Source organism: Leptonychotes weddellii, chromosome 1, assembly GCF_054177405.1.
Source record: "Leptonychotes weddellii isolate Sample4059 chromosome 1, ASM5417740v2, whole genome shotgun sequence".
NCBI lineage: Eukaryota > Metazoa > Chordata > Mammalia > Carnivora > Phocidae > Leptonychotes > Leptonychotes weddellii.
In genome coordinates, this window is record NC_138369.1 from 106947462 (window position 1) to 106961741 (window position 14280).

The 14280-nt window shown below is 40.9% G+C and overlaps 1 pseudogene; it reads left to right on the forward strand.

The window, feature by feature from the left end:
- The first annotated feature begins 6402 nt into the window (after positions 1 to 6402).
- Positions 6403 to 14042, forward strand: LOC145723192 (large ribosomal subunit protein eL6 pseudogene; annotated as a pseudogene).
- Positions 14043 to 14280: the final 238 nt, after the last annotated feature.

Here is a 14280-nt window from a genome sequence, read left to right on the forward strand (position 1 = left end):
ACTCCAATGAGTTTATCTCTGACAGGTCCTTGTCACCAATTATCAGAAAGGATCTCATAACTTTACAGAGTATGTCCTAACAGTTTTGGTAACCCATATCCTATTCTGTAGATATCTATGCAGATACTACACAAAGAAATGAATTTTTCTCGGACAAACTCTTAAGCCAATGTCTGCAGCATTTAGTTGTGAGTTTATGAGTAGATCTAAATGCATTTACTCCACTCTTCCAGCCTACCCTGGGGACCCTTTGAAACGCAGTAAGTCACACGGCTTTTCCATCCAAACAGATTTTCAATCTGAGAAAGAACATCTTTTCTTAGATCTATAGTTTTAGGATTGTCCAAAAGGCCTGTAATCTCTATTCTTAGCCTGGCAGTACAGAGGGCAAGAGGGCAAAGTTTCTCTGGAGTCAGGTCACCACACGTTGGTCTCATTTCATGTTAAGCGAATGCCAAGATCCGTTCAACTTTTTTGTACCATGGACCCTTTTTCAGAATAATATTTTTAAGTGCAGAAAATGAAATGCATGGGATTACAAAGAAAACCAATTATATTGAAGTGTAAGTTATCAAAATATATAAATGTGTGATACAATAATAAATGTTCATTTAATAACACATCTAGCAAGAGGTTTAATAACCGCTCTGACCTCGAAGTAGCATAAACACTATATTGAGATCTCTGCAACAACTAATGAGATATGAAAATACCTGCTTTCTGTTATTGACAGAGTCACAGTCACTGCCTGATACAGCTCTGCATTGTTGTATTTATGCGCAAAAGAAATACTAAATTCCACTTACAGTTTAGAAAAAATAATTCTTGTTCCCATGCAAGTGCACATATCCTCTGAATTCTACCCTTAAATCTCTTGGAGGTCTGGACTCCGGGTTAAGATTCCCTGACCTAGCTAACCAGATATTGATGGCAATATTTCAAATAGGACAATAACATTATATTCAATGGCCAATGATACTTAATACAGCATAATTTGGTATTTAATATTCACATCTCATGTCTACTTCATTAACACATATGTAGCAAATTACATGTGTGAGGTTTTATTTAAAATAGATTATACCTTGAGGTTCCTGTCTGGCTCAGTCGGTAGAGTGTATGACTCTTGATCTTGGACTTGTGGGTTTGACCCCCACATTGGGTATAGAGATTACTTTAAAAAAAGTAAAATATTCAAAATTCAAGATTATTTTTTAGGAACTTTATAAATGAGGGAAGCAAGGCACGATCTTATTCATACTGAGGTTATCTTCCAATCATGCAATAAACATTCATGGGCCATTCATTATACAATCACTGAACTCAAGGAACTAGTTCAGTGAGGGACAAGTGCTTATGGAAACAAGTACTTGCCACAGAGTGTAGTGTGATGTCAAGAGTATCAAGGACATGCTTGTGGGATCACATAAATGTATACCCAGCCCAGACAGGGAGGATTAGGAAGAGCTTGAAGATGAGTTGGCAGTAGGTAAAGAATAGAGGAAGGCTATTTGCGGCCAATGCAATGAGATGCACAAAATAAAAGACAATGAAGTGAGTTTGCCATGTTCCTGGAACTGAAAACAGTTCAGGTGCAGCTGGGAAAGAGATGAGTCTGGAGAATCATGGAGTGTGACTGATGGTCGGACAGCCCAGGGAACCTGCCTGCTGCCGCGCTGCTGCCATGACCATCCCTATGTGCTGCTTCACCGTAGCAAGATCGCCGACAAGTGGGAGGCCTACGTGGGGTTGCTGCAGGCCCGTACACCGAGGGGGCTGGCCCACACCGACCTGATGGAGAAGCTGCTCAAGTCTGCACGCCTGGAGAAGTGACCGTGCTGGAACCTCCCGCTGCCCTGCTGACCACAGCCACATGGGCACGTGTTCTCCCACTCTGGAAGGAACCATCCAGTAAAGGTCCTGGCAGGACCAAAAGAGAGAGAGAGAGATGAGTCTGGAGAGGGAAGAGGTCATGGTTTGCCTAGAATCCTTTCCTTTCGGAAATACCCATTCTCCTCTGTTGTATGCCTCATTCCATTCTAGAGTGACTGGCCAAGGAGGAGCACATGACCCAACCCAGGCCTCTCCCTTCCTCAGGATCTGAGTTTGAAGGACCTTGGGTTGCCAATGGCTATGTTGCTTCCACATGGACAGAGCCTGTCTAGAAATAAAACTAACATGAGAAAAAGCAGGACTAGGAATGATAGGTATTAATACCATCTTTAAACTCCTAAATCTAGCCCTGCCTAAAGCCAACCTTGGACTCTTCAGTTACATGAATAAACAAATTCCTCATTTTTGCTTAAGCTACTTTGAGTGAGGTTTCTGTCACTTGGAACTGAAAGGTGACCGACTTACATAGGACAGTAAATATGAACAGTGACACTGACATCCCTTTGGAGGGGAGTGACTCAAAGCAGGGAAGCAACACCATCAAATTTGCATCATGGACAACACTGACCACTAGAAATGGGCACGTCTAGAGGGAAGGAGAATGATGTGGCTATTGAAGTGACCATCACCTTCTCTGAATATTTCTAAGAATCCTCAGATTTGCATGTACTAACCACAACGCCCCTCTTGTTTCAAAATAACTTGAGATTTTTTCTTATTACAGAAAACTCAGAAAATACTCAAGAGCAAAAATAAGGAAACAGAAAACTCCCAAACCTACCCTCCAGGGACAATCACTGTTAAAGCTCATATGCATCTTTCTAAGCCCCTATGTGTGTGGCATGTGTCTGCATGTTCACAGAAGTTCGTAGACCAGTTTCTACGTACACACTGCTTTCCCTCAGTTTTAGACTAATTTGCTTGATAGTGATTTTACTTCTTATTTCCAGTATAAAGTCTCGTAATTGTAAGAGGTGAGGGCGTATACTTGAAGATATGGGAAAGTTAATGATGAAATCTTCTTCTGATCCCCTTTTACATTGATCATCGAACACATTGCAATGTGGAAATCCTTGTCTGTGGTATGCATTTGGCATTCACCTAGTCTAAGGTTAACATAAGTTTGCATTTTGAAGTTTTAAGTTGATGAACAGGAATATGATTCAAAATCATAAGCTGATCAGTGATTTGTTCTTCTGGAAAAATACTAAACCTTTGGTTTCGCACATGTTCTTTTTTCCAGATTATTGATTTTTGCATATTTGAAGTGCAAGGTACATATGGTATGATCTCATTTGCTTAATACCTTTTCCTACTTCAGTGAACATGCAGACACATGTCACACACATAAGGGTTTAGAAAGATGCATATGAGTTTTAACAGTGACCTGATCCACCATCCCCTTTTTTTTTTTTTTAAGATTTTATTTATTTATTTGACAGAGAGACACAGCGAGAGAGGGAACACAAGCAGGGGGAGTGGGAGAGTGAGAAGCAGGCTTCCCGTTGAGCAGGGAGCCCAACGCGGGGCTCCATCCCAGGACCCTGGGATTATGACCTGAGCCGAAGGCAGATGCTTAATAACTGAGCCACCCAGGCGCCCCAACCAACCCTTCTTTTCTTCATTCAGCCAGCCAACACTTCCTGAACCCCTGCTAGGTACCAATGGAAATACAACATAAGGGACCTGCAGCCTCTGCCCCCAGGCAGCTCAGAGTCCAGGGAAGGAGCGAGGAAAGAGCCTCCAACATGCAAGAACAGAGAAGGTGCAGGAGATAAATTTCTATTCAAAGAGCTATGGTCTCTGGCACTGGAAAATTTCCAGTCTGGAGGGGGATAGGGCAACTACAAAGCCAAATCCTATGTGCCCTAGAGACAAAACACCGATGATTGTGGGACTTGGAGAGAGAGAACCAGAAGGCGAAATTGGGGAGGCAAAGAAAAGACCAATGAGATCGTGTTTGTCCAGCCAGCGAGGATTTTACAGCTGCCATCACTCATTCCCTGTTTCTTTTTTTTTTTTTTTTTTTAAGATTTTACTTATTTATTTGACAGAGAGAGACACAGCGAGAGAGGGAACACAAGCAGGGGGAGTGGGAGAGGGAGAAGCAGGCTTCCCGCTGAGCAGGGAGCCCGAGGCAGAGCTCGATCCCAGGACCCTGGGATCATGACCTGAGCCGAAGGCAGACGCTTAACGACTGAGCCACCCATGCACCCCTCTCTGTTTCTTTTTTGCCATCAACAGATGCTTTCCAAAACTGAGAATATTGCCCTCTAGGAGTTTACAAATCCAAGTGAAAAATAACCACTAACTGTTGGAGTAGAAAGGAAAGGGACAAAAGGATAACTCTTTGGGCCTCTGTGATAGAGGCTTCCAGCACCAAGCCATAACATCTAGGACAATATCAACTAAGCATTCCATTTCTCTCTGAAGTTTCTTGCACTTATCATAGCTCAAGTTAAACTTGCCTAAAATAAAATCCACCAGGATGCTCATTTTGTTTACCCTACTCCCACCCACCACGTTACAAAGAGGAAGCAACCCAAGACATTGTTCTAGGCTGCTGAGAACAATTCCATTTCCTTCCTGTTGGGTGCTTTTTTTTTTTTTTCTTAATAGGCTATGCAATTATGGGAATTTTTTTCCAAATACATTTGTGCTCTAAAACTTAATCACTGCTGGAGCAACATAAGATCCCCCGGCAGATGAAGGCAGCCAAGAACTGTGCATTTAGAGAAGGCGGTTTGCCTTAATGTTGTGTGTGACAGAGGCGTCTGTATGGCTTAGTCGGTTAAGCATCTGCCTTCGGCTCGGGGTCATGATCCCAGGGTCCAGGGACTGAGCACCGCATAGGGTTCCCTGCTCAGTGAGGAGTCTGTATCTCCCTCTCCCCCTCTGCCTGCTTGTTCTCTCTCTCTCTCAAATAAATAAATAAAAGCTTAAAAAAATGTGTGTGACCAATTTCCTGTTGCTTTTCAATGTTCTGCTGCTAGAACAGTTCAATTGGATAATTAATTTAGAAATGTATACATGCACAACAAATATTTTAAAACAAACTTTTAAAGTAAAGTGTATCATACCTAGAGAAAAATGTTCATATCATAAGTGCATGGCTCAGTGAATCATCACAAAGGGAATCTACCCTTGTGACATCAGTCAGACCAAGAAGTAGAACACCAGCATCTAGAAGCTCCCCATGCATCTCCCAAGCACCTGACTCCTCCTCTCCCCACAGTACTCACTTTTGACACCATGGATTAATTTTGCCTTTTTAACTTCATGTAAATGGAATCATCATATGTAGTCTTCTGTGTGGACTTTTCAACATCATGAGATCTATATTGTGTGTAGCAGCACACATTTTCTCCACCCTGACAAATAATCACATCCTAGAGGGGAGAGAGAACGACACAGATGAGTGTGAGGTTTTCCTCAGACTGGGACTCCAACTGCAACTTCATTTCCTCATCTCCCAGTGTAACTTTGGATAAGCATAGCTGCCATTATCCACCGACGGTGGATTCCTGGCTAGAATAATAATTTCCTGAGAACTTGCTAACCATTGTAGCTCAATCCCTATTAAGAATTGCTCTGGAGGCAGCTGGGTGGCTCAGTCAGTTAAGCATCCCACTCTTGTTTTTGGCTCGGGTCATAATCTCAGGGTCATGAGATGGAGCCTGCTCAGGACTCCATGCTCAGTGGGGAATCTGTCTCTTTCCCTCTCCCTCTGCCCCTCCCCCTGCTCTCACAAGAGCACTCTCTCTCTCAAAATAAATAAATAAATCTTAAAAAAAAAAATATGGATGCACCTAAGAATACAACTTCAAAATACATGAAGCAAAAACTGTTAGACTTGATAGGAGAAATACTGTCCTACAGATATAAAGACTTCAGCACTACTGTCTCAGGATAAGTAGAATAATCAGAAAAGATGTAGAAGAGAATTACACTATTAGCCTATGTGATCTAATTTCCATCTATAGAACACTCTGTCCAATCAGCAGAATACTATCCAAGTGCACATAGAACATTCACCAGGATAAATCATATTCTAGCTATAAACCTTTTTTAAATGAATTGAAATCATACTAAATTTTCTGTCTACAACAGAATTAAAATAGAAATCTAAAATGGAAGGTAGCTGGTAAATCCCCATATGTTTGGAAGTTAAACAACATGCTTCTAAATAACCCATGGGTCTACAAGGAGGTCAAATGAATGATTAGAAAATATTTTGGGGGTGCCTGGGTGGCTCAGTTGGTTAAGCATCCAACTCTTAATCTTGACTTGGGTCTTGATCTCAAGGTCATGGGTTCAAGCCCTGCTTTAGGCTCCATGCAGGGCATGGAGCCTATTTGAAATATATATATATATATCAAACTAAATGAAAATACAGATAAAACATATCAGAATTTGGGGCATATAGCTAAAACAGTACTTAGAGAGAAATTTATAGCACTAAATGTTTATATTAGAAAAAAGAGAAAGTTTTGCTCTTTCCCATTTTGCAAGACGGTAGGTGAAAAAGCTGAGAAGCCAGATACTAAGGAGAAGAAATCTGAAGCCAAGACTGCTGATACTAGTGTCAAGGTTAAGAAGTATAACCTCAAGGATAAAACGTCAAGGAAGGGGAAGCCCCATTGCAGCCGAAACCCTGTCCTAGTCAGAGGAATTGACAGCTATTCCCAATCGGCTGTGTATTCCAGAAAGGCCATGTACATATGACAGGATGTATTAAGCAGCTAAATCCAGGGTTGAAAAGAAAAAGAAGGAAAAGGTTCTTGCTACTGTTACAAAACCAGTTGGTGGTAATGAGAATGGTGGTACTCAAGTGGTTAAACTTTGCAAAATGCCTAGGTATTATCTTACTGAAGATGTGCCTCAAATGCTGTTGAGCCATGGCAAAAAACCCTTCAGTCCGCATGTGAGAAAACTGTGAGGTAGCATCACTCCTGGGACCATTTTGATCATCTTCACTGGGCACCACAGAGGAAAGAGGGTGGTTTTCCTAAAGCAACTGAGCAGTGGCTTGCTCCCTGTGACCGGACCTCTGGCCCTCAATCAAGTTCCTCTGCATAGAACCCACCAGAAATTTATCATTGCCACCTCCACCAATATTGATATCAGCAGTGTGAAAATCCCAAAACATCTCACTGATGCTTACTTTAAGAAGAAGAACCCACATAACCCCAGACACCAGGAGGGTGAGATCTTCCACACAAAGAAAGAGAAATATGAAATTACAGAGCAGTGCAAGGTTGATCAGAAAGCTGTGGACTTGCAAATTATGCCAAAAATCAAAGCCATTCCTCAGCTTCAGGGCTACCTCCACTCTGTGTTTTCTCTCACAAATGGAGTTTATTCTCACAAATTGATGTTCTAAATTTCTTGCAAAGAACCTAATTAAATAACTGATCCATAAAAAAAAGAAAGAAAAAGAAAGGTTTCAAATCAATGATCTAAGCTTCTACCTTAAAAAACTAGAAAAAAAAATTAAGCCCAAAGCAAGTAGAAGGAAACCATAAAGAAAAAAGGGATATCAATGAAAACAGTATAGTAAAATCAATGAAACCAAACAAGTTATTTAAAAGTATTTAAAATGGGTACACTTCTAGTGAAACGCAAGAAAAAAAGAAATCAAGAAACAAATGACAAATACCAGACGCCTATGGACATTAAAGAGATAGTAAGAGAATATTGTGAACCATTTTATGACAATAAATTTGATAAATTGGGTGAAATAAAATGCCCTGAAAAATACAAACAATCAAAGCCCATTCAGAAGGAAATAAATAGGGGCGCCTGGGTGGCTCAGTCGTTGTTAGGCATCTGCCTTCAGCAAAGGTCATGATCCCAGGGTCCTGGGATCGAGCCCCGCATCGGGCTCCCTGCTCTGCAGGGAGGCCTGCTTCTCCCTCTCCTACTCCCCTGCTTGTGTTCCCTCTCTTGCTGTGTCTCTCTCTGTTAAATGAATAAATAAAATCTTTAAAAAAAAAAAAGGAAATAAATAACCTGAATATTCTTATATCCCTTTTTAAAAACTAAATTTGTATTTAAGAACTTTCCCATAAAGAAAATTTCAGGTTCAGATAGTTATACTCATAAATTTAAAAATGTTAATACTTTATGATTCCCTTTATATAATATTCTCACAATGCAAAACTACAGAAATGGAGAATGGACTAATGGTTACCAGGAGACAGGGATACTGGTTGCATATAGAAGGGTAGCACAGGGGAGTTCTTTTGTGGTGATAAAACAGTCTTATATCTTGATTGTGGTGGTAGTGACATGAATCTATGTGTAAGATAAAATTGCATAGAACTATACACACAGGGGCACCTGAGTGCTCAGTGGTTAGGCGTCTGCCTTCAGCTCAGGTCCTGATCCTAGGGTCCTGGGATTAAGCCCTGCATTGGGCTCCCTGCTCGGTGGGGGGCCTTCTTCTCCCTCTCCCTCTGCCTGCTGCTCTGCCTGCTTGTGCGCTCACTCTCTCTCTTTCTGTCAAATAAATAAATAAAACCTTTAAAAAAAAAAAAAGAACCATACACACAAACACAAATGTATGTTAAAAATGGTGAAAACCAAATAAGATCTGTAGCCTAATTAACAGACTTATACCAATGTTATTTTCCTTGCTTTGATATTGCACTACAGTTATACCTTTGGGAGAAACTGGGGGAAGAGTACAAGGGACTCTATGTATGCTTTTGCAACTTCCTGTAAGACTATAATTATTTTAAAATAAGTTATAAAAAATGAACTGTGCATTAGTGAGCTGTGGAACAACTTTAAGTAGTCAAATACGTGTATAATTGGAATCCCTGAAATATGAGAGAGGGCAACTGAAAGAACATAGGAAGAATTAATGACCAAAGTTTTCCAAGTTTGATGAAAACTTTAAACCTACAGATCAAAAAGTCCCAACAAACCCCAAGCACAAGAAACGTGAGAAGTAGAAAAAAACCCAAAAAATCTACACCAAGGTATAGCATAATCAAAGTGCTCAAAACCAGGGATAAGGAGAAAATCTTAAACACAGGAGTAGAAAAAACACATTGCATGCAGAGAAACAAAAACAGAGATGACAGTAGATTTCTTATCAGAAGCAATGCAAGTGAAGGCAACAAAAGCGAAAACAACTAAGTGGGACTGCGGCAAACGACAAAGCTTCTGCACAGCAAGGGAAATCATCGATGATATGAAAAGGCAACTTCCTGGATGGGAGAAAATATTTGCAAATTATATATCTGATAAAGGGTTAATATCTAAAATATGTAAAAATCTCATACAACTCAATAACAAAAAAATCAATCTGATTAAAAGAATGGGCAGAGGATCTGAATAGGCATTTTTCCAAAGGAGACAAATGGATGGCTAAAAGTTATATGAAGCACTGTACGTTAACTAACTAGAATTTAAATAAAAGCCTGAAAAAAACAAAACAAGAGGTACATGAAAAGGTGCTCCACATCACCTATCATCAGGTAAGTGCAAATCAAAACTGCAATAAGATATCACTTCACACCTGTCAGAAAGTCAAAAAGATAAGAAATAACAACTGTTGGAGAGGATGTGGAGAAAAGTGAACCCTTGTGCACTGTTGGGAATATAAATTGGTACTACAACTATGGAAAACAGTATGAAGTTTCCTCAAAAAATTAAAAATACAACTACCATATGATCCAACAATTCCACTTCTGAGTATTTATCCGAAGGAAGTGAACATACTCACTTGAAAAAGACATCTGCACCCCCACTTCCCTTGCAGCATTATTTACAATAGCCAAGACATGGAAGCAATCTAAGTGCCCATCAATGGATGAATGGATAAAGAAGACATGGTATATATAAATACAATGGAATATTATTCAGCCATAAAAAAGATGGGGTGCCTGGGTGGCTCAGTTGGTCGGGCAACTGCCTTCAGCTCAGGTCATGATCCTGCAGTCCCGGGATCAAGTCCCACATCGGGCTCCCTGCTCAGCGGGGAGTCTGCTTCTCCCTCTGACCCTCCCCCCTCTCATGCTCTCTCTCTCTATCTCATTCTCTCTCTCAAATAAATAAATAAAATCTTTAAAAAAAAAAAAGAACACCTGCCATTTGCAACAACATGGACGAACTTTGAGGACGTTATGCTAAATGAAATAAGTCAGACAGAGAAAGACAAATACTGTATGAGCTCACATGTGGGATCTAAAAAAAATAAAATAAGAACCTGAACTCAGACACAGAGAATAGATTTAGTCATTGCCAGAGGCAGACGGTGGAGTGTGGTTGAAATGGATGAAGGTGGTCAAAAGGTACAAACTTCCGGCTATCAAACATAGTTGTAGAGATGTAATGTACAGTATGATGACTATACTTAGTAATATTCTATTGTATATTTGAAAGTTGCTAAGCGAGTAGATCACAAGGAAAAAAATGTTACTATGTGTGGTGATGGATGTTAACGAGATTTATTGTGGTGATTCTTTCGCAATTCCATACAAATATTGAATCATTATGCTATCCACCCCAAACTGTTTCAATGTTATATGTTAATTGTAATTATATCCCAATTAAAAAAAGAAATAGTTTAAGTGAAAAGATAGTGGAGCAACACCATTAAAATACTGTCGACAGAGAAATCTACCACCCCAGTGAAAATATCTTCCAAGAGCCAAAACAAAATACTTTTTTCAAACGTACACAAGCTGAAAGAATTCATTACCAACAGACCCACGTTGCAAGAAATGTAAAAGGAAAATGGTGCCAGATGGAAGCATAGATCCACACAAAGAATGAAGAACACCAAAAATGGCAGCAGTTCTCAACATCTGGTCTGGGGACTGCTGGTTGTCCCCCTCCAGAAGGTCTGTAGGTTCTAATTATTTTCCTAATAATGCTAATATGTTCCTGCCCTTCCGTGCCCATTTTCTCGAAGTGTACAGTGGAGTTTTCCAGTGTGATATGGCAGAGCATAAATACACAGGCAGAAAAGAAATTCTAATTTTCTTCTATGAAGCTAGACATTGAAGAGATTTGTTAAAAATAGTACGGATATATTTTGGAAAACATATTTATGTGATTCAGGTTAACCTGTAATCTCTTTCATTGTTGTTTTAAAATTAATTATTTTTTTTAATTCCTGCTTTCCAAATGTTCAATGCAGTGAGTGATCCACAGAAGCAGAAGCTTTTCTAGCATCCTCAATCATTTTTAAGATTAGTTAAGGAATCCTGAGACCAAAAAAAAAATGTGAGGGTGCTGTCCAGAGCAGTTTAGCATGTAAAGGCCCTTGACGAAGATGATGAAAATGAGGGTTTGGTGACACAAGGAGCCGTGTGGTGAGAAAAGGGATGAAGGAAAGGCTTTAGAAACGAGGCAGCCAGCATAAGACCCAGAAAACCCAAGCTGGAGGTTTGCACAAAATAAAGGAAGGGCAAAAGCTTTGAGATTGTCTCCGGGGTGTAAATCATTTACCCGCTCACTGTGGACCCGTTATGCCTGGCAAATATAATTGCCCGGCAACTTCAGCAATGAGTTGTTTGAGACACAGATATGATCGCCGATTGCGGCTGCATTTAATAATACTATCATTTAAATTGCATCGGGGGCGCCAGGCTGGCTCAGGCGGTAGAACATGTGACTCTTGATCTCAGGGTCCTGAGTTCAAGCCCCCTGTTGGGCATGGAGCCTGCTTAAAAACAAAAACAAAACAAAACAAAAACTTGAAAAAAAAAAAAGTAAGTAAATAAATAAATAAATTGCATCGGCACATAGGGACACTGTCCTCGTCCCTGGCGGAATCGACATTCACAGTTACCTTTCCACCATCCCGCATCCATTTTACTTTAAAGAAACTGCACGCTTGCAGAAGACTAGAGTGTGGGACTTTGGATTCAGGTAACCCCGGACTCAAAATCCCCCCAGTCCGGCCTCCCCCTAGACATCACGATGTGAGATGTTATGCATTTCAAGCTGGAACCGCTGAAGATGTTGGCCTGGGAAACAGGAGAGCGCGGGCTCCGCCCCAGGGTGCCTTCTCCCGCTACAGCCCGCTGTTTGAGCTCCAGCTTTTCCCATGAGTCTCAGAGCCACACGGACTCTGCCTCTCAGTTCATTTTCCCTTAGCCCCCTCCTCCCTTGCACTTGTCACGGTCCAACGGTTTTACTACAGGGTTGATTTCTATTGTTTGCGGCTAAAGTGACTGTGGGTGATCTCAAAACAAATCAAGCCCCAAGCACTTCATGGAAAACCCTCCCTATGTGATGCTTCATCTTCCCAGTTGAGGGACTACTCTGACTTGTATGAGCCCAGAGCAGTAAGAAGTCAATACCACATAACCCCAGAAGGCAAGTAGCATTTGCCCAGGAGGCCGTGGGGAATTTTCCACCCTTCTGAAATGGAGAGTTCCTGAAAATATCTATCCCTAATTTCCAAGTCCCAACATTTGCAAAGGCTCTCTCTGAGTCCTGGACTCCACGTATAAATCTGGTCACAGGTTCCAGAGAATTAATACATCTCAGGAGCAGCTTTCAACCAACTGTTGGGGACTCGTAGATAACTATTCCAGTTCCCTCATCCTGCAGGATAGTTTTGTTAAAGATCCTCTCTCTCTCTTTTCATTGAGAAAAAATTCACATGCCATAAAACTCACACTTTATAAAGATTATTTGAGAAAGGGGGAGGGAGAGGCAGATTCCCTGCTGAGCAGGGGGCCCAATGCGGGGCTGGATCCCAGGAACCTGGGATTCCAGAACATTTTCATCACACCAGAAAGAAATCCTATACCCATTAGTAGCCACTCCCCATTCCACCCTCCCTCTAGCCCCTAACAATCACTAATGGACCTTCTGTCTCCATGGATTTGTTTTTCTAGAAATTTCAAATAAATGGAATCATGTAATATGTGGCCTTTCATGATTGGCTTCTTTCACTTAACATGTGTTCAAGATCCATTCATGTTGTAGCATGTATCAGTACTCCATTCTTTTCTTTACTGAATAATATTCCATTTTATGGATAGACCACATTTTGTATATGCATTCATCAACTGATGGGCATTTGCATTGTTTCTGTTTCATTTGGCTGCTATGAATATTCATGTACAAGTTTTTGTGTGGACATGTATGTTCCTTTCTCTTGGGTATATACCTCGGAGTGGAATTGCTGGGTTATATTGATAACTCTATGTTTAAGTGTTTGAGGAACTGGAAAACTATTTTCCAAAGTGGCTGCACCACAGTCTCACCAGCAAGGAATGAGGGTTCTTACTTCTCTATATCCTCATCAACCCCTGCTATTGTCCATTTTTTTATTATTAGCCATTATTCCCTAATTATTTATGATATTGCTATAGACCAAATGTTTATGTTCCCCAAAATTCATATGTCAAAGCCCTAATAGGATGGTGTTTGAAGGTCAGGATGTTGGGAGGTAATTAGGCCATGAGTGTGGAGCCTCATTAGTTTCGTCGTTAGAAGAGGAAGACAGCTAGTCCTCTGTATGAGGATACAATGAGAAGACAGACATCTGCAAGCCAGGAAGAGGGCCTCCTCCAAGAACCTGGCCATGCTGACACCCTGATCTTGGACTTCCAGCCTCTAGAACTGTGAGAAATAAATGTTTGTTGCTTAAGCTGCCCAGTCTATGGTATTCTGTTTTAGCAGCTCAAACAGACTAAGATGGATGTTAAACATCTTTTCTTGTAGTTTTTGGCCATTTACATATATTCTTTGGATAAATATCTATTCTTGCCCATTTTTAAATTGAGTTGCCTTTTTATTGCTGAGTCTGGCAGGACAGTTTTGAGATGCACATTCCCCATGGTCTGCAGAGTTGTACATTTGAGGCACATTGGTAACTTGCTTGATAGCACATCTTTTATCGGCACCTTCTCTTCTGTATTAGTTTGCTGGGACTGCCAGAACAAAGTTGTAGAGACTCGGGCTTTGACAACAGAAATGTATTGTCTCACAGTTCTGGAGGCTGGAAGTCCAGATCGAGGTGCTGTCCATCTTGGTTTCATCCAAACAGAGAAAAAAATCTGTTCCATTCTTTTAAGCTAGCTTCTGATGGTTTGCTTGCAATCTTTGCTGTTCCTTGGCTTATAGAAGTGTCACTCTGATCTGCCTTGATGTTCGTGTGGTTTTCTACCTCTGTATGTGTTTGTGTTCAAATTTTCCCTTTTATTTTATTTTATTTTTTTTAAAGATTTTATTTACTTATTTGACAGAGAGAGAGACAGCGAGAGAGGGAACACAAGCAGGGGGAGTGGGAGAGGGAGAAGCAGGCTTCCCGCTGAGCAGGGAGCCTGATGTGGGGCTCGATCCCAGGACCCTGGGATCATGACCTGAGCTGAAGGCAGATGCTTAATGACTGAGCCACCCAGGTGCCCCTCA